Raw genomic sequence first — 27,995 nt, 5'->3', positions numbered from 1 at the left:
ATTCTCCATAAAAAGAAATAAATAACTGCACACTTATATAGTTTAAATCACATTTAATTTTAGTTTTCCAATCATTCATTGATACCTGTATTTCACTTGTAATTATGATTGTACTTGCAACTCTTGCATTGTCTATAATAATTTTATATACTTTTGTATAAGTTACACGTAGACACAGTTGACAAATTATTTAATTAAGATAGATTAACTACAGATATTTCATTTCACTACAAATATTTCAAAACAAACATTTCATTATTGTGTACTTTTTTAATTTCCATCTGTATTACACTGACAATGATCCACAAAAATGTGAATCAAAATATTTGTAGTTAATCTATCTTAATTATATGACAATGCATATTCATAATTAAAATATAGATTACTTTATTACTGATTAAAGGCATGTTGTTTTTTCTGAGTAATATATTCTGTCCTTAGTGTGATATTAAAATTCAGTTTGAATTACAGAAGGATAACTCATACAAAGAATCAGCTAGAAATCTAGAGCAGCTGCTGTGCTCAATAGGCTTCAAGCTTTCCCCTGAGGGTGTGTGTGTGTAGGGGGGGGAGCCTCTAGAGAGCATATTCTTGGGTGGCAGAGATGGAAGGGGGAGGGGAAGAACATCACTTAGATATGAGTGGTGGAGAGTTAGGGGTTGATGAATGAACCATTAAGATTTGTCAGATAAGTGTTGATGCACTGACTGTAAAAACAAAACATGATGGAAATCTGGTACAATATGAAAGTATAAAAGAAAAGTACAACATGTTGACTCAGATGTTGCTGGATAAACAAGGTCTACATGCCCAACAGAGACTAGGGTTGGAATAACAAGGCACATTTTGTGTTGGTTCATCTATGCTATTCTTCCATATTTGTTTGTGGAAATCAAAAAAAACAGTATAGAGTGAAACAGAATGATGTAAAGAGGGCAGTTAGAAAGGGAAAATCAGAGAGATTAGAGAAATAGTGTGAAGATATCAAAAAATACTATGGTGAAAAAGAGAAGTGTACAAGATGATCAGAAACATCAACAAGAAATTGTGCAAAAAGCAGAGAACCATAAAAGATGAAAAGGAGAAATGTTGATGAACACAGAAGAAATAAGAGAGAGAGAGATTATTATTATTACGGGTGACTCCAGGAAGTCCTTAGACTCATCGAGGGTGGCCCTAAACATCATGTCCACACAACTATTTGACATTCTCACAGTATCTATCATACCTTGCCTTGAACTCATTCACGGTCATAGCACCCACAACAGACTCTGGCAGCTTATTCCACTCATTTACCACTCTAAAAGTAAAGAACCCAGCTCTAACACCCTTGCTAACCACACTCTTGTCCAGCTTCCATAGATGTCCCCTAGTTCTCCCACCACCAGTCCTGATCTCAAAAATATCCTCTGAATTAATCCTATAGAAACCCTTTAGCAATTTGAATGTCTCAATCATATCTCTCCTTTTCTGCCTATCAATCAACTAATTTCTGCAACCCACAAATTTTCAACCTGTTCTCATAAGGTTCATTCAATAGACCTGCTATCATCTTGGTCACTTGCCTCTGGATCCTCTCCACCTCCTCCCTATCAAGAAGAAACCTAGGTGACCAAATCTGGGCACAGTAGTCGAGATGACGTCTTATCAAGGCTTGGTACAGAAATACAATAACTTGCTTGTCTCTGCTCTTCAAAGTGTTTTTCAACAACCAAGTGAGTTGATGAGCTGGTTTAGCCGCTTTTGCAATGTGCCCCCCCCTAAACTTCATCTCCCTATCCACCAACACTCCCAAGTCCCTGGCCTCATCAATCTCCTGGAGTACAGTTCCACCAATGTCGTATACTGCTGCTAATCTTTTCACCCCCAAAATGCATAACCTTACATTTTGTCACATTAAATTGACATCCATTCTCCCTAGCCCAGAACTCCAATCTATCCAAGCCTTCCTGCAAGATTTTGACATCTTCTGCATTCACTATTGCCCTACCTAACTTTGCATCATCAGCGAACAAATGAACTGTTCCTCTTAGATCCTTCCCTATATCGTTAATGAACAAATTAAACAGCAGTGGTCCAAGAACAGAACCCTGCGGCACACCACTAGTCACAGGCCATCTTTTGGACTCTACTCCTGAATAAACTACTCTCTGATATCTCTCCATCAACCACCCACCTATCCATCTCAGCAACCCTATATCCATTCCCATATGTTGTGGTTTATGGATTAGAAATCCATGTGGTATCCTGTCAAATGCCTTAGCCAGGTCCAGCAGTATCACTGTAAACCCATTACTCTTATCCTATTCAGCCATCACTGTGTTATAAAACTCGAGCAAGTTACTGAGGCATGATCTACCCTTCACAATTCCATGCTGTCCCCCGTACAGTATCTCGTTTTCATCAATCCATTCCTGTATTTTTCCCTTGACTACTTTCTCCAAGACCTTGACAACGACTCCTGATATGCTGATTGGTCGGTAATTTGCAACCATAGTCTTGGATCCTCCTTTATGCAGTGGAACTATTTTCCTCTCTTTCCACACCTTCGGGACTAAACCAGACCTGAGACTCAGATTAAAGAACATGCTCAAGGGCACTGATAATTCTGTAGCCGCTTCACATAAGACCCGTGCCGGTATACCATCCAATCCCACAGATGTATTCGCATTAATGTAATGTAATAGACTATTCACCTCCACTTCATTCATCACAATTCCCGTATAAACTAATGGTTCCTTCATTTTTTCAATGTCACCACCTGGATGATATACTCGTGCAAAGTGCTCGCTCAGTAATTCCACTATATCGACTGATTCAGTGACCTCCTTACCATCGTCATTCCTTAAAATCATTCTGCCGTGTACAGTTTTTTTTTGCTTGCAGCATATTGAAAGAACTGTTTGGGATTCTCTTTAGCTTGCATAGCTAGTTTCCTTTCATAATCCGCTTTTTGCTTTTTTTACCACACTTGTTACCCTTCTGGCCTGTGCTTTATACCGTTCATGTGCCTGCAGGTCACCTTTCTCTTTAAATTCCCTCCGCAGTTGTTTCTTTTTTTTGCAGTTCAAGCTTAATGGTGTTATTCATCCATTTAACCCCTACTTGTTTTTACTATTTGGACCCTAGGTATGCAATCAGCCATAACCTCCTGTAAATGCTCCTTGACCACTTCCCATGCTCTATCGACATCCAGCCCTTGCAGTTTTACATGCCATGGCACTGATCCAAGCAATCTCCTTAGCTTGTCATACTTGCCAGCACGATAATTCCACATATACCCTGTCTTAATCAAAAATTTCACACCTTTAGCCACCTCCCAGGTCAAGACCTTATGATCACTCTCACCAATAGGTGGCAACATGGTCATATTCATTACAGTCAAATTGTGAGATGCTATTACCAGGTCAAGCACTCTCTCACCCCTAGTATTTTCAATTACATGCTGTCTCAGATAGTTATCCCTTAATAATTGAATAAAATCCATTTCCTTCCTCACATGTGTCCTCTCCTCCTTCCAATGAATGTTACCATAATTAAAATCCCCTATAATAATTACCCTCCTTCCACTCATTTCATCAATTTGTTTATGCATACTATCTCCACCATCTATTCCATCACCTGGTCTATTGCAGCACCTCACACCAAATAGCCTCAAATGAGCTCTTTTCACTATCCTGCAATACAACTTCAATTCTCCTTGGCTGCAGTTCTTCAGCTATCATCAATAACACTCCCCCCCCCCCCATTTTATTCTCTCTGTCCCTTCTAAACACACTATAACCTACATTTATTTAAATATTTGAATTTATTTGAATTTTATGAAGTGGACAGGAATTTAATATATCTGTTGCAGAATATCAATGATAATTCAGATGTGAGAAATTGTGGAAATACAGGAAGATGGTTCTGGACAATGAGGCAGGAGATCCCACCCAAAACAAAAACAAAACAAAACAAAAAACATATTTATCATGCTTTTGGATAGAATAACGGATGTTATAAAGGAGAATATAAGTGGAATTTCATTTCAAGACACCAGAAATGAAGAGATTAAGCATGAAATCTGGAAGGCACTATGGAGCAGTGAAAAAAAAAAAGAAAAAGATTAATGGTAGCAGTCAGTTGCATGAAGAGTACAAAGAACAACCCAGAAATTGATTCATTTGAGTCAGTGAGTGGAAATTAGCCTCTCAGACCAATAAAAGTCCTAGAATTCTTTCAGTATTGGCAAGTAAAAAGAAAGAATGATTATGATAAGATGATGTTAATGGATGCAAATAGTAGATTAGTAACTGCTCAGAGGACATAGTTTAGGTATTCATCGAACAATTCATCAGGATATTTAATTCTCGCCAGTGCGACATTGATGAGCTTGAGTGTAGAGGGAATGGGAGAGAATTTATGGCTGGTAAGCAAGCAAGTGGTGTATGAGAAATTAAGTAAACTGGATGTAATGACTTGATGACATATCACTGTATGTCTCAAGGGAATGTTCCAAGGAGTTAGTGGTCTAGCTGTTTGATAAGTCTTGCAATGGCACAAGTCTCAAAGCAGTAGAAAGAGAGTGAAATTGTTCTACTTCACAAAGATAGTGATAAGGCAGAGGCTACAAATTATAAGAATCTGAAATCTGAATTTGTGGTTAAGGTGAGGTTAGTGAAAGCTTAGGATACAGAATTGGATTAACAACAGCAGTATTCTCTTGTGATGGTTAGCATGGGTTTGCTAAAGGAGGTCATATCTTACCAATTTATGTACTACTAAGTGGCAACTGTATTGGATAAGGGAGATGCATATGCAGTGTAATACTTTGATTGAGCAAAGGCTTTTGATAAATTATCACATGACAAGTTGGTAGCTACATTGGAATGGATAGAATTGGCTACTAAATTATTGAGTTGGATAGGTGATTGACTGTGATATAGTTATCAGCTAGTCATGGGGTCTTGGATAATAATAATGTGTGTGTGTGTGGGGGGGGCAGTATCCTGAAAGATACTAGTGGTTTGTTGCAGGGCCTGTTTTGAGGCAATTGGTTAATTTATATTCAAGTTTAATTGGAGATATGCAGATGTTTACACGTGCTAAACTGTAATCTACTGAAATTTGATTGGAAAGAATTGAATGGAATGCAAGGTATACACTTGGCAGTAAAATTTGAAGGATGTGGAGAAGATGAGAGATTGGGAGTGAATGTGGGATCATATTGCATAAGTTGTGGAGTCAAGACACTGGATGATGTAGAGCCTCTTGATATGTAGAAATAAAGAGGTTATGGTATTGTGTAAGGCCTTGATCTAGTGTCATATGATGATTGGGAAGATTTGGTCACCTGGTTTTCATGAAGATGAGTATATAGCAGAATGGGTCCAGAGAAGATTGATTAAGGTGGTAGTATCTGGTCTCTGAGATGTGGGACATGAAGTCAGATTAAGAGAATGCAAATTGCAGAGCTTCATGAATAACAGGAGGAAGAGTGGGGGGGGGGGATATGATTGAGACATATAAATTGGTAGGGGAGTTGTTACTAGATAAATGTAGAGAAGAATTTTCATAGAATAGAAGAAGATAGTAGTACAAGAGGACATCCCTGGTAACTATAAGGAGAGTGTCAACAAGGGAATTTCATTCTTTTCATGAGAATGGTTGGTGAGTGGAATGCATTGCCTCAACGTGTGGACACATTGAATGAGCTTAAGGTATGGTTGATGAGTTTTGTGTGAGACAGTATGTACATCCTTGATGAGATCTGGTGTTAATGATCATAATAGTTAAATGCACGATGCACCAAAATCAAAAAGTATCAAAGAATTATAAATAATTACATATACGAATCGTCTGCAGTACATGAAGCCGATTCAGGGATTGGAAGAGACCTGATTTTGATTCTCAATGTGACATGTAGACTCTTTACAAGGGTGTTTTCAGTTGAGATAAGTTAACATGTCTCATCTGGAGACAGCAGGGCTTTTCTTCAAGAAACCGGTTTTTCCTTCTGCAATTCCATGGCATCATTCACTATTGATGGTAGTGGATGAATTTATGTCTACTTCAATCTTCAGAGACTTAAGTGGAGTTGGTAATAGACACTTCAGTCTCTTCAGGTTAATTTAGTTCAATGTACAAGCATAATTTTATTACTGCTGAGAAACATTATATAGGAATAAAGAAATATTAAGCATATTTTAATACCTGATTTTTATCATGGGAAACGATTCTTACTTTAAAGTTATTTTCTTAAAATTTAATTATAGTTAATGTGGTGAGATGAAAATTGAAATCTTATTGCTGATTGTTTTATTTACAGTTATGGCAATCTGAAATGGAAATACCATAAATTTATTTATTTATTTTTAATATCTATTTTGCATATTAGTAAATTATAGATTTAACATCTTATCCAACATTAATTTCTTGTGTAGCAATTTAATATGTGCTTCAAAATTTGCTGTTTCACTTGTTAAATATCTGCATTAATCTTTCAGGTTTTCTGTTTACTGAACATAACATATGCTAATATGGTTCCAAAAAAGTGGTTCAGGAATGAAAGTTCACACTGTAATATAATAAACAAGTTTCATGTGATTTTGTTATCTATCATTATGAATAATTCAGAATAATGGAACATTTTGAATGAAGTACATGAGAAATAGGCATTCTGTAATTTAAATAGGTACTAGATTTTCATTCTTTTCCAAACCTATTCATATGTAATCATTACAACAAACAAAAAAATTGCAAAATGCATTGGTTTGAATCTCATTCGACTTAATTACTAGGTAAAGAGAAATTAGTGTTTAGGTTCCTTGAACACTGGGAAAAGAAGACACTAATATTTTCTAATTTATTCAGTATTAAGTATATTTATTTTACAGGCTGGGGGAAAAAAAGTATATTTATTACGTATATAAATGTCAAATGTGTTCCATATATAAATAATATCATTTATTCTCCTTTTAATATGTTTTTTTTTGCTGTATCTGTGGATTTGAATCACACTGAAGCATTTACCTTCATAATGTCCTTAATATTATATTTTTGTTTTCTAATTTATATCCAGGTCAGGTTAATGTTCATTATATTGTCATTAAATATCACTTTCCGAATATATATCTTTTCCACTACTGATGAATTGTGAATATAGATAAGGCTCCAAAATCATTGGGTATTATTAATACAGTCTCCAGGGTTATGCATGTTTATATATACTTTAGATATTTATGTTATTTTCTTTAACTTTGGGTTCTCGCAATGATTAGTTTTTGTTCAAGTTTATCTTGTTCACTGTCTTTCATCACCATCATGGATATACATAAAAACAAAAATCTTTGATTTCACAGTCATGTATGAAAGTGTATATCATTAGTAATCTCTATCTCTCATAAGATTTTTCTCTTCTAAAATATCCATTTATCTCACTAGTTATCCATTCAGGATCCTTGCTTTTTTTTTTTCGGACAAGGAAAAGTATACCCAAACTTGTCCTGTCCTTATTATAAGAACATAATGTAATATTGCCTGTTACAGAAGTAAGAGAGGAGAAGAGCAATTTGAATGATTTCTACAGAGAATTTCAAAACTGCAGTGCTCCAAACAGGTATTTGCATTTTCATATAAACAGATGACATCACCCAAAATTCCTGAATTTCTCTACTATCATATAATTTGAAATAATATAAAATGATAAAACATAAAAGTTGTTTATAATTATGGTGTCTTGTTTGTTTTTCATTTCTAATCAGTATTTTTTCTTTAATTATATGTCTGCAGAAGTGACATAAAATTTAAAATCTTCTGTGTGTTTTGGTGGGACAAACTTATTTATTCATTTTGGGTGGTATGCAAAAAATAATCATTTGTTATTTTCTGCTTTTTCATTTTGGATGTGCAATTTTGACATTGCATATAAAGCTGTTAAATCTTTTGCCATTTTTCCTTTTAATATTTTACTAAAGGATGATAATCTAACACACTTTTCTCATTTTCATTTTATGTGAGGGCACATATCTCACATAAAATCTACTATATATTACAGAATTTATTATAGATTTCTGCTCCTTATTAATAGATTTCTGTAATATTTCTTATTTTTCTGTTAGTAGTCCATTTTACATCTGCATAATTACATTATATTAATGCATTGCCATTTACTATTGGATTCACTTGAATCTTATGTGGCTTTCTTCACCATTCTTATAATATGAATGGTTTCTTGTGTTCGTGTATGTTGCAGGGATATTATTGACAGTTTGTTACTGCTAAATTTGTAATTATTATTAAATAGGCTTTATGAAGTCAAACTACTCAATGTGTGTGTGTGGGGGGTCTATCCGAATTGTTGCCATGTCTGTTATATCCTTTCTTTCAGGCTTACATGGTGATCAGAATACATTTTGGAAAATTATGGAGACAACTACCATGTTAGAGTAAAACATAGAAACCAACTTGATATATTTTGGTTTATATTAAACTAAAGTTTTACTCTAACATGGTAGTTGTCTCCATAATTTTCCAAAATGTCTGTTATATAGTGACGTTTATTCACTGACTGCACTCACTCACTCATGAGTTCAACATGTCTACTGTCTTCAATCTAAAAAAAAAAAAAAAAACTTACCCTATTCTTGCCTTTCATAGTTTTCATAGATGCTTTCTTTTTCTCTTTCATTTCTTCAATTTTTTTTTTTTAATCTTTCCATTATTTGATATCCACTATCTGATAAGTTTCTCTGAGCAACTTACATGTTTAAATCATATTACTGTTTTCTTCAGCAAGCATTACATTACATTCCTAAGGGAATGTGATTAGTGTATTTGCTAAACTGACATTACACAGTGTTGATATCACTTCTTTCTTTCCATACTGCCCAACCCAAAATTTTCTAAACACACACACACACACACACACACACACACAGAGAGAGAGAGAGAAAGAGAGATGTGAAACCAAATCTGTGCATAGTAGTCTAGATAATGGCATATTCTGGTTTCAGATTCTACTCCCATCATTAGCATATACTCATTCTGTGCATTCAGCTATTTTACAATGATATTTCTTCTCTTTTAAATACTCAGGTAGAATTAATTTTTTTAAGTTGGAAAAGTCAGTGTTTTGCTCTACAGAATTAACAATGGCCTTTAGAATGTATAATTTATAAATACATTATGGACCATGAGTTGCCTTTGTGCTTAAACAGCTTCCAAAATGCTTGGATATGTTTATTTCTAAAAAGGACGATTTATATATGGGTACATTTTTTACACTGAAGTTGATTTGGAATTATTTTGGCTGACTTTCTTACATATATATCCAACTGAAATTATATCTTATGCATTGATTGAGCAGTTCTTTTATTTTCCTTTATCAAAATTTGTAGCCATAGATAGTTATCATTAGAGAACATTGATATAAATTGCTCCAGTATGCATTTGAAAAGTCAACTTTGAAATGACTTAGTATATGCCTTTTAACAGCCAATATTATCTACAAGAGTGATTATTAAATATTATAAATTTAACAAATAATAAGATATTATAAATAAAAGTGAACAGAATTTTGTGAAAATAAAAGAAATGTCTTATTTAATTTAGCAAATGGTATTTTTCTGTATTTATGAACTGGCGATCCTTATGAACAGGTTTCCTCTTTGGTTCATTTAATATTTAATTTTTTTAAATAAAAAAAACTTAGGATATTTAGTGTTCTTGGATGCATAATTATTAGAATTTTTTTTTTTTTTTTCATTGTTTCCAAATGAACTGGAAAAAATGGAGTAATTTTCTGAAAATTCCATGCTTTGTCTTGCATATTGTGGTGATATTAACATTTTTACACATATATTAGAGTTACGGTGAATAATTCATTATATCATCAACTTTAATATGAGTGTATATTATTCATAACATGTTATGTATCTATTAGTGATTGTCATTAAAAATGAGATCTTACTCTTTTATAAATATTTTTAAAATTATTCTTATTACTTAGAATATTCCTTAATCACTTAGAGTTTTATATTTCATTTCAGCATGATAAAGCTGAAATTTTCTTAGAACTTGCTGTTCACTTACAAAAATATAGAACTGTCAATTTTTAATTCATATAGAGTTGATATTGTCATGATATTATCTGCATAGCTCCCTACACTGAATTTTTTTATATACATTTTCAATGTGATCAAAATATTGGCTGTATAAATTCTGCATGTCTTTAGGACTTTGAAGTGCCTTATGGCAAATGACATGAACTCTATAAAAACTTTTGTGATATGTGTCTTTCAATTTTGTAAGTTTTTTCTTTTTTGAGATTAACATAAAATTCATTGGATTTTTCCAACAATTTATTGTTATAGCATGCTTCAGAATTTCTTGGATGAATAGCAAACAAGAGGTAACCATTAAAATAGATTCCTGTTGTAATATAAAATAGCAAAATATAAACCCTTGCCTTTTTAGTAACTAATGAATAACAAAAACTTCAGACATTATTGCACTGCCTAAATATTGTATATTGTAATGTACAGTGTAGAGAAAATAAATTGCAAAACATCTTTAAATATGTTGTGTATAAAACATTATCTTGATTATTACTGTATAGTGTAAAATTGAGCAAATAGCTTAACTCCTATATGCCTTTTATCTGTTATCCAAACCTATTAACTATTTATATACTTTATTCCATTAATTTAGAAATGCATAACTTAAGTGATTTTTATAAGCAAAATTGAAACATCACTACCACAGAAAGCATTTAATGGATTTTGAAGCAATATCAATTGATGCCTGTGTACCATCTAATTTTTCAGTTATGTCATAAATTTATCCTAGTTTCATTTAGTGATAAAATTATTAATTTATTTAATCATTATTATTATTATTTTTTTTTTTTGAAGAATTTATCAGAAGTCTTTAGTGATGTAATGGCTTCAGTTTTACATGTACTTTATTAATTTTCAGAATAAGCAAATAAAATACATCAGGATATGTATTTGCATATCCTAATGATACATAAAACGAAAACACCCTTATTTTATCTGAAGAGATTTTCTTGATCCCATAAAAAGCAAACAAAAAAAATATTTTCTAATGCATATTATATTGAGATATTGATGTGTTGATTATGATACACTGTTTATCATAATCAAGCACTCATTTTTGAGTGCTTGTAATAATAATATAATAATTTATGAGAAGGATGTCATTCATTGGATGAATAGCAAACAAGAGATAACCATTAAAATAGACTCTTGTTGTAATAATATAAAATAGCAAAATATAAATCCTTGCCTTTTTTTAGTAACTAATGAATAGCAAAAACTTCAGACATTATTGCTCTGTAATTCATATGAATTACATATCAATTTCATCAACAATTCCACATTTTAAAAAATAAGATATTTCCATAATCTTGTAAACATTGTTTTATCCTACTTCTAAAGTATTTTTTTTTAAGTATTAATAAAATCATATTCCATTTCCTACTAGATGAGATGATTTCTATGCTGAAGAAATTATCATTATGAAAATTCATATAGTTTATTCTTTTGTCAGTGAAGATTTTGGTATTATTACTGCTTTAGAATTCATTTGTTTTCAGTATCGGAAATAGCCATTACTGCTTGTTTCACTATTCAAAGAAATGCAGTAAAGTTCATGTTAGGTGCAGACATACTCATTGTGTTCCTCAGCTCTTGTCTATTACACTATTTGCATCATGTATTTTAAAGGGTGTTTAAGAAAAGGATCTCAAAAAGACAATGGCTTTCATTGGAAAAAAATGCTCTTTATTTTTTTAAATTTCCTGCCTTTTAAATTGAAATTTCTTAAAAAAAACATTTAGCAGTCTAAAGACTAAATATTATATTAATAATATGAATTCAATAAATATAACAAAGCAAAAATTATTCTTCATATTCAAATAGCCAATTTGTTGTGTATTAAGAAAATGAATATACTTTATTTTATAATGTAACTATAACATAGCAAGTTTGAGCGCGGTTAGTAGTTGGAAGGGGATCAATCATTCGATGCAGTTGGCACACTCTCCCTCGATGAGTCTTTGAACTCCCTGGAGGTGTCACATAATAACTGAAGGAATAGGTTTCTTTTTTCCATGGTCTATGCCCTGAGGAAGTAATATTCCCCTTCTCCCTTCTCCTAGCTTAATTATAAAATGACCATTGTTAAAAGATAATTAAAATCACAGGCTTAATAAATATTCAAAGGTGTTTTATTATTATGTGACACCTTCAAGGAGTCATCGCAAGAGGGCACTCTTATGATTTCTGATTTTAAATAATTGGCCTGGTTTTGAAAATGTCATCTGGAGGCCCAGTTGTCTAATATATAAATAAAATAATTTACCAATGTGAAGTTGAAGCTCCATTGACCTCCTGATAGACTTGAATGAAACTTTTTTTTTTGACAATTGACAAAAATAATTTAACCAATTTGAAGTTATATGCATCTTTAATATTCCAGATACACATTGATGAAATGACTTAATGCAATTTTTTATATAGTTTTTTTTTTTTTTTAATGATTACCAAATACATGACTTTATATTGCTGCCATTATCCTGTGGATAATTATTATGAGAATAATAATTATTCACAGAAATGTATTCAATGAAAGCAAATGTGCAGAAATGCCATCAAGCCAGATTTCAGAAAATTAATCATCTGTGTTAAGATTTGTGATTGAATTTTTATTTACAAATGCTTTTAACTGTTCACTTGGTGCCAAATTTAGCATCACTAGTTTGCCATCGCTGATCGAAGTGGTAACTCTCAAAACACTTTTAAGGAATTATAGTATGATGCTTAGTTATGCAACTTCAAGTATATTACTGAAGACGAAAGAGGACTGGATAGGAATTCCCTTTCCCAAATACTTTTAATAATACTTTTATAGTATTATTGTACTGTAAAAGAGAGATTAGCATATGAAATTTGTTATGGTGGTGTATATTACTTATTTTGCAGTACTTATTTTATTTTATATGTTTATCCCATACATTTGAAGCTACAGACCATATAGCATGTTAGTACTCTATGAGCATCTTGACTATGATTGTGCAACCACTAAATATCTAAAAAGTATTTCTAAATATTTGGAATAAAGTATACAGTAAAATATCATGTCTAGCTACACTGCCTAACAGAACTGTCAAAACATTAAAATTTTGTGCAGTTTTCAAGAGCTCAGACAATTCAGTTATTACAACTTGATAACAATGAAACTGTTAGAAATTAAGCTGTTTTAATTATTTTTGTAACTCTCGGTGAAAAGATTTTTAGGTGTTTTTTGCACAAATAATTTATACTTGAAGTTTCTTCATTTAGTCTATAACTGTTTGGAAGCTTAATATATGTCAGAAGGATAAAATTGGGCTCTTTATTTAAGGAAATAACTTTTTTTCTTTGTTTGTTTGTTTGTTAATATACCTGCCACTTGTGCCTATACTAGGCTAGTCCAACATCACTTCTTGGCTGAAGTGGGAAATATGCAAGATATTTCTTACAAAAGCTATTTGTACATGTAGAACTGGAATAGTTCTAGTGAACTTTCACAAGTGCTGTAGTAATTTGATATGTACAGGAATTTCTTTCTATATTTGTGCATATAGAATTTGGAATATTTCTATGGTATCTTAGGTACATTTGTTAGTTGTGAAATGTTAAAAATGGCATTATGAATATGACATCTAGTATTGATGTCAGTAGAAAATGCTATATCTCATTTATGGAAGTTGCAGTGGATTGGTGGTGTGCAGAAATGATATCTTATTGCAGATGTAGTTAGCAGTCAATATGCATCTGAATCTATTATGTAAATATTTGCACCAATATTTGTATAAGGAGACTATCTTTAGTATACTAACAAAAACTGATGTATCAGTAACTTCATTTGCTTGAATTCCTTGTAGTGTGAAAAGAAAATCATGCATCTTTGCTATGTACATATATATCTAGTTGCTTAATATGACATTGCCATGATGTTAACTTGTTGCTTTAAGTTATTTTTTATAAATTTCAGAAGTGTCTGATTTTAAAAATGACTATACAATAAATGTGTTCTGTAAATTATTTCTGTAAAACAAATATCTTGTGTATAGTTTGTAAACATAAACCAGATGAAGAATGTATTTGGAACAGAATCTATAACGGTTTGTCTATAGTTTCCATCGACAGAATTGTATATAATTTTTTTCTCATAAGCTAATTTTTAACACTCATTTTATCTAGTCTTGTTTATTTTAATAATAGTTTCCTTGGTTACTTTACATATTGTAAGCCTTTCAGATTCTCTAAAGATAACTATTGTACTACTGTAAAATTCCAACTCTAGGTCGGTTCATTTTCTACATACACTTTCAAATTTATTATGAAGAGCTGTAATCTTGTCTGTGGAAAATAAACTGCTAAAAGTGTCTGTGAATCTTTTAACATAAACATTGAATATTTATATGTCTGTTATCTAAGCTCATATTTTTTCTTATTAGTGGCAGCTTCTACATGCTCAGAAACAATTCTAGAGCAGAGTATCAAACCAATGGAAATGTTTTTGAGATGACACATAACTCTAGATCATGAAAATTAATCTGAAGACCTATGCATTCCATGGTATAAAAACTGAATCATCAGACCTAACATTTGATTTTTGAATGTCACAAAAATTTCTTCCAGAATTTCACATTGAAAGGAAATTCTTCAAACTCTGACAACCATCAAAATTTCATTCAGAGAAGACAAGCCGAATAGGAATATTTGATGATTGTCAGAGTTTGAAGAATTTCCTTTCACTGTGAAATTCTGGAAGAAATTTTTGTGAGATTCAAAAATCAAATGTTAGGTCTTATGATTCAGACCTAACATTTGATTAGGTCTGAAATAAGAAATCATTTAAAATAAACACCATTTTAATGTAGACAATAATGTTCTAAATAAAAAAAAATAATAAAAAAAATAAAAACTGATTGAAAACCCTTTTTGTCACTGATCACATATAGAAACATTTCCCAACATTTAAAACACTTCCTAAATGACATTGTATTGATTTAAAAAAAAAAACAAAGGCCTTAACTTTGAGGTTTATCATAATGATAAATTCCATGCAGTCAACAGATTCACTGTGGAAGGCTAGTCATTCATAACTCATTCTGGTAATGTGTATGTATTACTAGAATTCATTATCCTTTCAATTCAACACTCATTCAATATCCTTTCCTCACTTCCATGTGGAACTACAAGCCTGGTGAGTATGAGAAGCTCGGGAGACAGCTTGCATTTATAGCATGGAATGAGAAGTTGGGTGGAAAGAAGATCAATATTGCTTGGGTGATATTCAAGAACTATCTAGTAGAAGCAGTGTCTAAATATATTCTGAAGGTCAGAATGTTAAATAAGGTAGGTGTGAAATGGATAAATAAAGAGATTAAGCATGCAATACAGGGGAAAAAAAACATTATGTAGGCAACATAAGAGGAATGGTAATAATCAATTCCATGAGGAATAGAAAGAAGAGGCAAGGAGTATGACTTGGTTGGTAAGGGTAGCAATAGTTCAGTATGAGCAGCAGTTAGATAATGAAGCCAAAAAAATCCCTAAGGAGTTTCTTGCTGACTTTTGATATGTAGCCATCAAGGGGAAAAAAAAAAAAAATAGAGATTATGGAAGGATGACATTGTTTGGAGAAAATGGTATACCACTGCTGCAGGAAATACAGTTGAGATATTTAATGAACAGTTCATAAAGATCTTTCATTCTTGTGAATGTAACATCTTGGAGAATGTGAGAGCAGTTGATGATGAGAGACTGCTGTAGGTGAACAGGAGGTGTGAGGTTGGTCTGAAAAGTTCTCTGCCTCGACCATAGATGGCAACACTGTCAGCACAATTTTTTTTTCTCAAAGTTGGCACATCTGTCATAAGCATCCATGTGAAATTGCAAGTCATTCTATCAAGTAGTTTGTTTTATACAGCTGCCTGAAGCAAAAGTGTTGTCTGTATCCCTTGAAATGGATAAAATTGAGTATTGTGCAGTTATAAAATTCTTTGTAAAAGAAGGTTTATCACCAAAAGAAATTCATTCGAAGTTCATAAAAGTTTATAGGCACTCTTCTCCTTCGTTTTTGACAATTAAGAAATGGGTTGCTGAGTTTAAACGTGGCCATACCAGCCTTGAAGATGATCCATGTGAAGGACGTCCAAAAAAGTGTAACAACACCAGAAATCATTGATCAGTGCATGATATGGTATTGGATGACCAGCAAGTCAAAGTACGTGAAATTGCTGAAACTATAGGCATTTCAAAAGAACATGTAGGATATATTTTGCATGAAGAATTGCAAATATAAAAGCTTTGTGCACGATGGGTGCCATGTTTGCTCACAGCACATCAAAAATGCACTTGCATGAAAATCTCTGAACAGTGCTTGGAGCATTTTAACAAGAATAAAACTGATTTTGTGCGTCAATTTATTACTATGGATGAGACTTAGATTCACCATTATATACCAGAATCCAGTGAATTTCAGACCACCCTCATATATGTGAATTAAGCATACTTAATATTAATAAGGCTGTGGAACTTGATGGTATATTATTATTATTATTATTATTATTATATGACACCGCCAGGGAGTCCAGAGACTCATCGAGGAAGAGTGTGCCAACACCATTGAACGATTAAACTCCTTCCAACTATTAACCGCGCTCAAACTTGCTTAACTTTTTTTGTGAGCCATTAGTAGCAGAGGCTCTACCAATTTGTCAACTTTTGCTGGCATATCACCATGCATTTTGAAGGAATGTGCTAAGGAGTTGACATCTGCCTTGACATATTTGTTTAATATGAGTCTTACATTGGGACAAGTTCCAAAGGAGTGAAAGGAAGGCAAGATTGTACTTCATAAAGGAGCTGATAGAATTTAAGCATCAAATTATAGGCTAATCTGTGTGTCAGGTGTTGTGTTAAAGTGTTGGAAAGGCTGTTGAGAATCAGGATCCAGAATTGGGTTGATAACAATGGTGTTATCTTTGATGGACAGCACAGATATGCTAAAGTAAGATTGTGATTTAGTAATCTGCTTACTTATTACAGTAAGGTGATCGGACAAGGGAGATGGATACACAGTAGTATACTTAGATTTTACAAAGGCTTTTGATAGATTGCCACATGATAAGTTGATAGTCAAACTGGAGAGGATGGGGTTGGATATTAGGTTAGTACATTAGATTGGAGATTGGTTATTTGATAGGTATCAGCAAGTTGTATATGGATAGCAGTATTCCAGAAGAGGAAAGTCACTAGTGATGTGCTTCAAGATCTGTTTAACCTATATATTAATATCTTACCCTCCTCAACAACTCTTTGTCTGTCTTAAAATTTTATTATGGGTTGGCCTATTGTGGGGTAGCCATAAATGTGTTTTATTGCAGTAATAAAACATGTTCCTGTTTTTGTTTCATCTTTTTCTGATTTGTAAACAGTGACCGGTTAGTTTGTCCTCTGTCTAGTAAGTTAAGAGTGAAGTGTGAATTGTAAATTTATAGTGAAACAAATTTAAACAAAAAAATACATTTTTAAAAGGTAAGTGTATGTAATTTAATATTTTACTTCTTAGTTTTATGATTTTTTTGCTTTTAAACTGAAATTAATTAATTAGTTGATTTTTAATAAAATATGCCAGTCAATTTTTTAATATATGAAATTGTGCTAAAAACTATTAATTCTGAATACCTCCCCCCCCAAGAATTAAAGATCATTAAAATCGATGCAAAATGAAAATAATGTATTTATAGTTTACGTCGACAAATAATTGCATAAAAAAAAAAGCTAAAAGACGTTTATTAATGTAATTATTTAATTAAATCAATAATTATAAAAATTATTGATGTAATTTTATGTCTCCAAGCTCCCCCCCCCCCCTCCTGGAAAACATGACAGCACACCCAACTGAAATGATTACGCGACACTACTGATACCAACATTTACTAACTGATAAGTCAGGAGGGGCAGTAAAAAAAAAAAAAAACTAATAATAAGGAACACTTAACCAGTTTAAGATAAAATCTCCAAGTGGAATTCATCTAGAGTCCTATAGTCCATTAGACTTATTCAAGTATGAGGACCAGTTATTTATTTCTGTTTCTTACAAATCCTGGAGTAAGTTGAGACATACCTATGACAGCATATATCTTAACCTCTTGGAAGCTAGACTCTGGTTGAAGTTAATTACTAAAGTGACCTATAATCCTAAATAAAAGGCTATTTCTTGTGGTGTTATAGGGTATAATGGATGATTTGTGGTAACAACTGCAAGTTTTAACCTTTATAGTTTTATGAAAGGTCTTGGAAATCTGGGAAAGTTGAATTAATGTCATCAACAAAACATTATGTTATCCAGCCAGAAGCTTGGATAAATAATGGCAAAATTCACTGTAGAGAAAGTGGTAGTTTATGGTTGGAAGGTTGGGAAGAAAGGTAATATCTTTTTCAAAACCTGAGATTCTGTACCAGAGGCTATCATTAACATTACAGTAGAGAAAAATTAATGACAGCTTTACAATCTTCATTAAATTTCCTGATAAACCAGAACTTGGCAATACTGTTTTGCAGTCCAACTAATACTGCATCTTGTTTTAGTTGAGTGTTTTGTAGGCCAGCTTTGCTGAAATATGAAGATCTTGCATTGCCTGCATGTTCTTTTCTGATTAACCTGGCACTTATCTAATGCAAGGTGTTTAATGATACTTGGATCAATGAAGAAATTCTTAGATAAACTAAAAAAAAAAGTATGAATTTTTTTTTGTTTGGGGAGATTGGGAGGGAGGAAGAACTTAACATGGTTTTGATGTTTACTGTAGGACACTCAAATAATTTATTATCCTTGTTCCAAGACTAGATGCACTCTACCTTTATCTAAAATTACTTCATGTTTCATTATAAGAGATAAAATCCTATATGCTGTTACCACGACCACGATGCTTACCACAGAAGATCATTTTAAGTTAGTTTAAAGACAGATGTTGTTACTGTTTACATATATTGATGACATTCATTGTTTGGAAAAAGTCAACTTAAATAATTTCCTCTGCTTCCTCAACATGTCATGAAAAGAGCAACAGCAAATTACTGTTTTTAATGATAAACAAAAATCTAAGCAGTATAATATGGTTATGCCAGTTTAAGGTAACTAAGGGTATATAGTTTGAACTTTGGGATACATAAATGTGTCCCAAAGTTCAAACAAATTTGAAGTTTAGGAGATAACACATTGCAAACATGAAGAAAACCATGAGGATCATTGTAATATTGAGAAGGATATTAATCAGTAGAGATCAATGTAGGGTGAGATTTAGAGAGTATAAAGGTAGGTAACAAAAATGACATCAGGGCTTTTGAACATTAGGTATGAGGAGTAGATTGAGAGATGTAATCTGCAGAATTTGGGAGATAGAAAATGAAGAAGTGATGTGAGTGTGATAGTAATGGGTGCTTAGATGTTTTGTCATGGTGGGATAAGGGGATCATCCCTGGAGATTGTGTATGGCAGTGATAAGATTGTTAATGGTGAAGGTTAGGTGCATGAAACACACACACTGCATGACATGCTGGGTGAGGTTGCAAACAGTGAATGATCTTAAGGAATGGTACAATAGACTGTGGATGGAGGATTAAGGATTCGTGTGTGATAGTGGCCTCTCCTGATGAGTCCTTGGAGGTATATAATAATATATGAGTTGACCTAGTCCTGATTATATATCAGGTGCAAACTTTGTTTGCTTACACTTGGAAAAGGATTAAGCCACGTATATAATTTCTTGCTATCTTTAATTTATAGATCATGTCACAGAGGGTGACATAATGTGTGTGTGTGTGCGCGTGTAGCCATTGATCATCATTATTATTTGTTATCTCCGGGGAGTCCAAAGACTCATCAAGGGTGGGCATCTGCTCTACAGCTCTGCTTCCACCACTCACAATCCATAATTGACCGCAACTACACCAATGCCACCAGTGGTATTTCCACAGACAATCACAAACATCCATGCTCACGGCAGGATTCGAACCTGCAGCCTCTTGACTGGAGAGCGGACACGCTAACCACTCGGCCAGCCAGGTTGGCAAATTATTCCACTAAACAATCCCCATGAGAATACTTACTGCCTCTACAATAAATGTCCCTTTCTCTGATGTTCATGGGATGGTACCCTAGTTCTCTCCAGATTAAACAATGTCTAGAATCCCTTTGCAGGCTAAAACAGGACTTGTCAGAGAACAGAACTGTATTCTCATTTGTCATGGCTCCAAGTCACATGTTTGTGGCACCAGTTTTTGATGAGTTCTACAGTGGTTTTTGGTTAACAGGATGCAATCCACTGCCTTCCTTGCATAGAGAGTCCCCTTAAATTTACCTTTCTTCTAAGATGTTTCCACCTGTAGCTACAGCACACTCAAGAAACAATTGGTGACAGGACATCAAAGGGTTCTATCTTTCTGTTAGAGTCAGATAGTGGTTTGTTGTGGTTAACATTAAGCCTTCAGGTGACCTTGATTAGCTGCTCTTGTAATGGTTCCTGTCTGCTGAAACTGCATCCATAGTGCTGAGATGACACGTCCTGATGAAGGGTCATTACTCAGACTAGTTTCAACATTTACTGAAGTCTCATAAGACTAGAGTTGCAAAAATATTATTATTAGTCACAACCTACATGGAGTCAGCAGACTACTAAAAATCTACTTCTTACACCCTTTTTCACTGCTCTCTCACAACTTCTAGAGAGTTTCTGGTTCTTCTCCTGTCACTAACTTAAATGTCTCTATCGTATCACCTCTTTTCTTCCTATCTATTAAACTGTAATTAACATTTCTTCAACCTCTATCTCCATAACCAACATTCCAGTCCTGATATTGTTATATCCATATCTCTGGACCTTCAATGCTTCCTCATCACAATGACAACTAGGAGACCAAATCTGAACATAAGTGGTGGGGGGGGGGTAGGAAAGAGATATTTAGAGGGCTTCTGCAAAATTTGGTAAAATAGTTCAAAGGATTACTTGAATGTTGAAAACCATCGAGCAAATAAATATGGAGAAATCATTATCAATATAGAAAAAAAGGGTTTTATATGATTGACAAAGGAAATTTTTCAATATATGATGAATAAAGAGAGAACTAGAGGTCACCCCTGAAAATTATGTAAGTGTGTGGTTAGTAAGGGTGTGTTGAACTAAATATTTTGCTTGGAGAGTGGAATGTATTGCCAGAATGAGTTGCATGTGCCCTAACAATTAATGAGAGGGCACATGCAACTTTTATACTTTTATACACACAGTACTTATCATACCATAAGGAATGGTATGATAAGTACTGTATGTATAAAAGTTAGTATGGATTTCCCATAATGAGTCTTCTGAATCCATGGAGATACCTGTATAATAATAAAAGTCAGCTCTACCCTGATATGGCCCATTTCCACTAAAGAGGCTTTAGCATTATCAGCAATATTACTACTGAAGGATAGCATCCTAGATGGAGTAAATACAACTGGATCCACTAGGTAATAGATAGTTTCATTACCCAGTGAAACACCACCTTGCTTCTAGGCAGTCTCCCCTTGAGGGTATGCCAAGCATTCTGTTGGAATTCAGCGCATCCCCCCCATTTTTGAGGGATATATAGCAGTAAAGCAGTTCTACAGGCTGGTTGACAGTGCACAGAACCAAATCTGGCAATGTGCTGGGAGGCTTCTTGACCAGGTTTCACATTATCCTTCTGCCATCTATACTGGAAGATTCTGTCTGGAGGAAGGCCATTTTGTATGACGGGGCACTGTCAGGGCCACATAATGGCTTGGAGACTGGATGCTTTCTGTGTAGGCAACATACTGAAGAGTCTATCTCCATAAATACTCCATGCATACTTAATGATGTATGCATCATATATAGATTTAGACATCTAAACTGTAAATTGCAGCTACAAAAACATAGTCCACACCTTAACTATCAAAACTGCACTTTGTATGATTCCCTCTGCCACAAGAGAAGCATGTCTTTTTGTGAAAAACATTGAATATCATATTATTGTTGTTATTATTCAGGCCTCCATGGAGTCAAAAGACTCATCGCAGGAGGTCCTTTATAAGAAACACAAGTCTATCAAGACTCATCGAGGGAGGTCCCTCCTAAGAAACAAAGTCTATCATACCATTCCTTAAATGCATTCACCATTCTCGCTCTCACCACTCCATCAGGCAATGCATGGAATGCATTGCCTGATGGAGGCAATAAGGATTTTCTTTGCATTGCCTGATGGAGGCAATGAGGAGTTTCTTTGCATGGAGGGTGGTTGAACTACCCTCCATGCAAAGAAACCACTCCTCATCCTCTTTCTCACAGTTTCCTTTTGTAACTTCCAGGGATGGCCCCTTGTCATGACTCCTTCCTGCTGTTCAACCAAGCGAAAGAACTCCCCCAGCGTCAACTCTGTAACCACCTCTCAACAGTTTAAAAGTCTCGATCATATCACCTCTCCTTCTATCTACCAAACTCTGCAGTCCACACTCCCTCATAACTAACATTGTACAGTCCTGACACCATCTTTGTTATCCACCTTTGTACCCTTTCCACAGTTAATTTATCCCCTTCAAATCCGAGAACAATAGTCTAAGTGTTGGCTGATCAGAGTCTTATACAACGGAATGATAACCATTTTATCTCTGCAGGTCAGTGTCCTTCTCATTATTGCAGCAATCCTCTGTGTTACCTTCATTACCTTTGCAATATGTCCCCTAAATTTCAGGTTTCTATCAATCATCAAACCCAGATCTCTTGTCTCTCCTACTTCCTCCAGTTTAACTCCTCCCATAGAGTATGCAGTGTCCCAAACCTCAAGACCTTACATTTTGCTGCATTAAACTGACACCCCCATTCATTTGCCCATCTATCTAGCTTATTCAAATCCTCTTGCATGGCTACCACATCTGCACCATTACTAATAACCCTTCCCAGCTTCGCATCACCTCCAAACAACTGAATATCCCCTTGCAAGCCATGGACAATGTCATTGATGTAAAGGTTAAATATGTGGCATGAAAACACGTGATTCTCTCACTCATGGCAGAGGGGGTCATAGAGAGGGTGAATTGGATAGTTAATGTGTGGACTGTGTTTGTTTGAAGATCCACAAAAGAAGATTCAAGGTCTGCAATTGTCTAGATTTGGACATATGTCATGGGAAAGTTTGACAAATTTCAAGTGGTTGCTCTTTATCTCTAAGACATTTTATTGGGTTTGGTCCAAAGGCCTGTTAAGTAAGCTTCCATTATATGTTCTGTCTCTTGACTTTTGTAACTGGGGAATATAATTTTCTATTTAATGAAATGGTAGAAGACATCTGTGCTACATAGAAATCACTATAGGTATGAGAAACTGGTTTTGGAATCGACATCAGCTCTCATCAAGTATGACTGCATTAATGTGCCAAGGATTTGGGAGACAGCCACATAATTATAGAAATAACAATGTAATTTAGTGCTATGTTATACCATAGTTATAATTTGCGCTCTAAAGATGCTTGTTAAAAATCAAGCAAAATATTAGCTCACAAAATCATTACCTTCTGGATATACTGTAAAGCACTCTTATACTATGCTTATACAGTAATACCCTGCCTTGTGATGCTTTGCTTTATGATGATCCACTCGTGACGTGCCTCAGTTATGATCACTGCCCAATTATACAACACTACATTTACTCATATGATGATTTTAGCACTGTGGTGCTCCTGTGAATCAACCAATGTGCAATTTTCATGAACTATTTTATGATGCTATGGCTTACTACACTTCTTTGTGTTTTGCTGTGAATTATAAACTGTTTATAACTTATTTTATTTTATTGTTGTTAATAGTGGCAGATATAATTTGAAGTAATGATGCTGTTCTGCCAGTGAAAAAAAGTATAAACCTATTAAGTTAAATGCTAAGATTAAAATTGTTAAATTTAGTGACATTTGTGTATTGAACACTAAGATAGGCCATGAGCTGACCTTACCTCACTCTACCGTTGTTACAGTTGTTTAAAACAAAGATAGGTTTTTGTTTTAAGAGAGTGAAGCAAAGAGTGTTGTTATAGTTATCTGTGAATGTGAAAATGGTACTGCCAAAATGGAAAAAGCTTTTAATGGTGTAGATTAATGACCAAACTGGTTGGTGTGTTCCTTTAAGCCAAGCCATTCAGAATTCAAAATTTTTTGTTTGCGAAAATTATTCTAAATTTTTGTTTGCATATCTGACATTAATAAATGCTTCATTTCCATCATTTACGAACATACATGATAGCGTAAAAACATTATTATTATTACTATTATTACGGGCAACTCCAGGGAGTCATTAGACTCATCGAGGGAGGCCCCAAATCATATTCATCACAACTATTCGATATTCATAGTATCTATCATGCCTTGCCTTAAACTCATTCACTGTCACAGCATCCACCACAAACTCAGGGAGCGCATTCCACTCATTCACTACTCTAAAAGTAAAGAACCCAGCTCTAACACCTTTACTAACCACACTTTTGCCCAGTTTCCATGGATGTTATTCTAAATTTTTGTTTGCATATCTGACATTAATAAATGCTTCATTTCCATCATTTACGAACATACATGATAGCGTAAAAACATTATTATTATTACTATTATTACGGGCAACTCCAGGGAGTCATTAGACTCATCGAGGGAGGCCCCAAATCATATTCATCACAACTATGCGATATTCATAGTATCTATCATGCCTTGCCTTAAACTCATTCACTGTCACAGCATCCACCACAAACTCAGGGAGCGCATTCCACTCATTCACTACTCTAAAAGTAAAGAGCCCAGCTCTAACACCTTTACTAACCACACTTTTGCCCAGTTTCCATGGATGTCCCCTAGTCCTCCCACAACCAGCCCTGTTCTCAAAAATATCTTCTGAATTAATTTTATAGAAACCCTTCAGTAATTTGAATGTCTCAATCATATCTCCCCTCCTCCGCCTATCAACCAATTTTTGCAACCCCACAAATCCTCAACCTGTTCTCATAAGGTTCATTCCACAGGCCTGCTATCATCTTGGTCACTTGCCTCTGGATCCTCTCCACCTCCTCCCCATCAAGAAGAAACCTGGGTGACCAAATCTGGGCACAGTAGTCGAGATGGGGTCTTATCAAGGCTCGATACAGAGGAACAATAACCTGCTTGTCAACGTATTCTTCAGCAACCAAGTGATTTGATGAGCTGATTTGGCCACTTTTGCAATGTGTCCCCTAAATTTCAATTCCTTATCCACCAACACTCCTAAATCTCGTGCCTCATCAATTTCCTGGAGCACAGTTCCACTAATGCAGTAAACTGCCGCCAATCTTTTCACCCCAAAATGCATAACCTTACATTTTGCCACATTAAATTGACATCCATTCTCCTTAGCCCAGACCTCCAATCTATCCAAATCATCCTGCAAAATTTTGACGTCATCTACATTCGCTATTGCCCTACCCAACTTCGCATCATCCGCAAACAAATGAACTGTTCATCTCAGATCTTTTCCTATATCATTAATGAACAAATTAAACAGCAATGATCCAAGAACAGATCCTTGTGGCACACCACTAGTCACAGGCCGTCTTGTGGACTCTACTCCTGAGTAAACCACCCTCCTATCCATCTCACCAACCCTATGTCCATCCCCATATTCTGCAATTTACTGATTAGAATTCCATGTGGTATCCTGTCAAAGGCCTTAGCAAGGTCCAGTAGAATCACTGTAAACCCATTACCCTTATCCAGTTCAGCTGTCACTGTGTTATAATCCGTGAGCAAGTTACTGAGGCATGACCTACCCTTCACAAAACCATGCTGTCCCCGATACAGTATCCCATTTTCTTCTATCCAATCTTGTATTTTTCTCTTGACTATTTTCTCTAAGACCTTGATAATGATTCCTGTTATGCTGATTGGCTGGTAATTTTTAACAGCAGCCTTGGGACCACATTATTAAACCATTAGTGCAGTGATTCTGCTATATGACAAAATTCACTATACAACAGTGATCCAGAACCTAATGTGTTGTGTGACTGGGGTATGCATGGTGTGTGTGTGTGTATATATAGAGAGAGAGAAAGAGAGAGTATTATTGTCTATGAAAATACATGCAAAATCACAATGAAAAAACAATTTATTTTCCCATCTTTTAATCTCACTTAAAACATTATTATAAACATAAACAATGTCACATACATTAATCTAAAATTCAATAACCACCACAACAAGAAACAGTCAATACAATTACTAGAAACAACAATCAAATACAGTGTCCTATCACTGAAAAATCTTTCCGAGAAATTTTCGGATCTTACCGTTCTCTGGACATAAACTACGTGAACAAAAATGTATAAACAAAGTATAATAAATTAATTTAGAAAATTAACTTTAAAATACAACAACATATTGACTTAACATTCTCAAATGTATATACAATGCTTGTGTGCATAAATACTTAAAAAAAACTTTGCATCCAAATGTAATGCCACAAATTAGTGATGACTTAATTTTTTAGGTTTCAAAACACTGATATGTACTTTTTATTCATGTTTGTTGACAATCATAGTACCATTGGTGGATGGACTTGTAGAAACTTAGGTATTTGCTATTATTCAATAATTTTTAGTGGTATTATCTCAAAATATAAGACAAAATAAAATAAATTTATTATAGGCCATATTAGACTACAGCTGTTAATACCATCAAATACACAGCTCAAGTAGCATAAATAGGCAAGGTAATATCTTCCGACAACAGCGATTTCTCAGTTACTAATTTTTTGATATACATATTGTTATGCTCTCTTGATCTGATAGCAACAGACAGTATTGGAAGGCATAATGATAAGATATCCAATTAGGTTCTTACTTATCAAAATTCTTATCAAGGATTTGATAAACATTTGTCAAAGATAGGTGTGGATCTTTTATGGTTACTTGAAAAGAGCTCTGAGTTGAACATCTATAAAGAATGTTCCAAGCGTATTAAGTGGAGCCTTTTATGTAAGGAGGTAACCATGTTTACACATAATGTAGAAACATCAGCCTACCAGGTTCTCTAAGTTGATTAGACTGGCAAAATGTGGCATGAACTCAGCTTAAAAACCATAAAGTATATATATATATATGTTGCTCTTACATTAAATCGTGCTATTTTAACAAATGATTTAATTTTATATGCTGTTTGTTCACATCTTCTTTCAATGTGGTTTGTAAGAAAAGGAAAGGGCAAAGAGAGGAATGTGTAATCTCTCCTTTTTTTTCACGAGAAGATCCATATTCCTTGCCAGGAGCTGCATGTCATAGTGGCTTCCTATATTATGGTCAACTGTCTCTGTAAAATGCAGTACTATGATATTGAAGAGTCTTCAAATATTTAAAATCCTAGCATGAATCTTCTATATGGCTAAAAATTGTTTGGTATCATATTTTGCCAAATCTAGAGACAAGACAGGAAGCTCTATGTGGGTGTTGGCATGTCATTCTGAGATATCCAGTACAAATCAGACCTACTACCAGGAGCAGTACAATTATTATTATATGGACAACTCCATGGAGTCCTTAGACTCATTAAGAAGCCCTATCCAATATTTGTGCAATATTTATCATACTTTGCTTTGAACTCATTCAGTCATGGCACCCACAACAGACTAGCAACCTATTCCACACATTCACCACTTTCCAAGCAAAAAATCTAGTTCATACCCCTGCTAACTACATTCTTGCTCAATTTCTAAGGATGGCCCCTAGCTCTCCTTTTTATCACCCCTTTTCTGTTAACTAATTTCTGCAACCCACAAATCTTCAACCTGTCCTCATAAGTTTCATTCCACAGACCTGCTATCATCTTGGTCACTCGCCTCTGGATCCTCCCCACTTTCTCATTCCCAAGAAATCCAAG

The 27,995-nt window shown here is 34.2% G+C and overlaps 1 protein-coding gene across 5 annotated transcripts in view; it reads left to right on the top strand.

Moving 5' to 3' along the window:
* Window positions 1–8,409, top strand: part of LOC150104990 (uncharacterized) — a 231,805-nt gene extending 223,396 nt beyond the window's left edge. For all 5 annotated transcript variants that reach the window (XM_090395446.1, XM_090395450.1, XM_090395449.1 and 2 more), the window contains exon 9: window positions 6,489–8,409. The gene's annotated coding sequence lies outside the window, so the exon portion shown is untranslated. The remainder of the gene's footprint in view (window positions 1–6,488) is intronic.
* Window positions 8,410–27,995: the final 19,586 nt, after the last annotated feature.

The sequence above is a fragment of the Typopeltis vanoorti genome, chromosome 7, assembly GCF_054136105.1.
Source record: "Typopeltis vanoorti isolate ZY-2024b chromosome 7, IOZ_Tvanoo_1.0, whole genome shotgun sequence".
NCBI lineage: Eukaryota > Metazoa > Arthropoda > Arachnida > Uropygi > Thelyphonidae > Typopeltis > Typopeltis vanoorti.
Note: the sequence above shows the minus strand (reverse complement) of the source record. Positions and strands in the feature narration are given on the sequence as shown.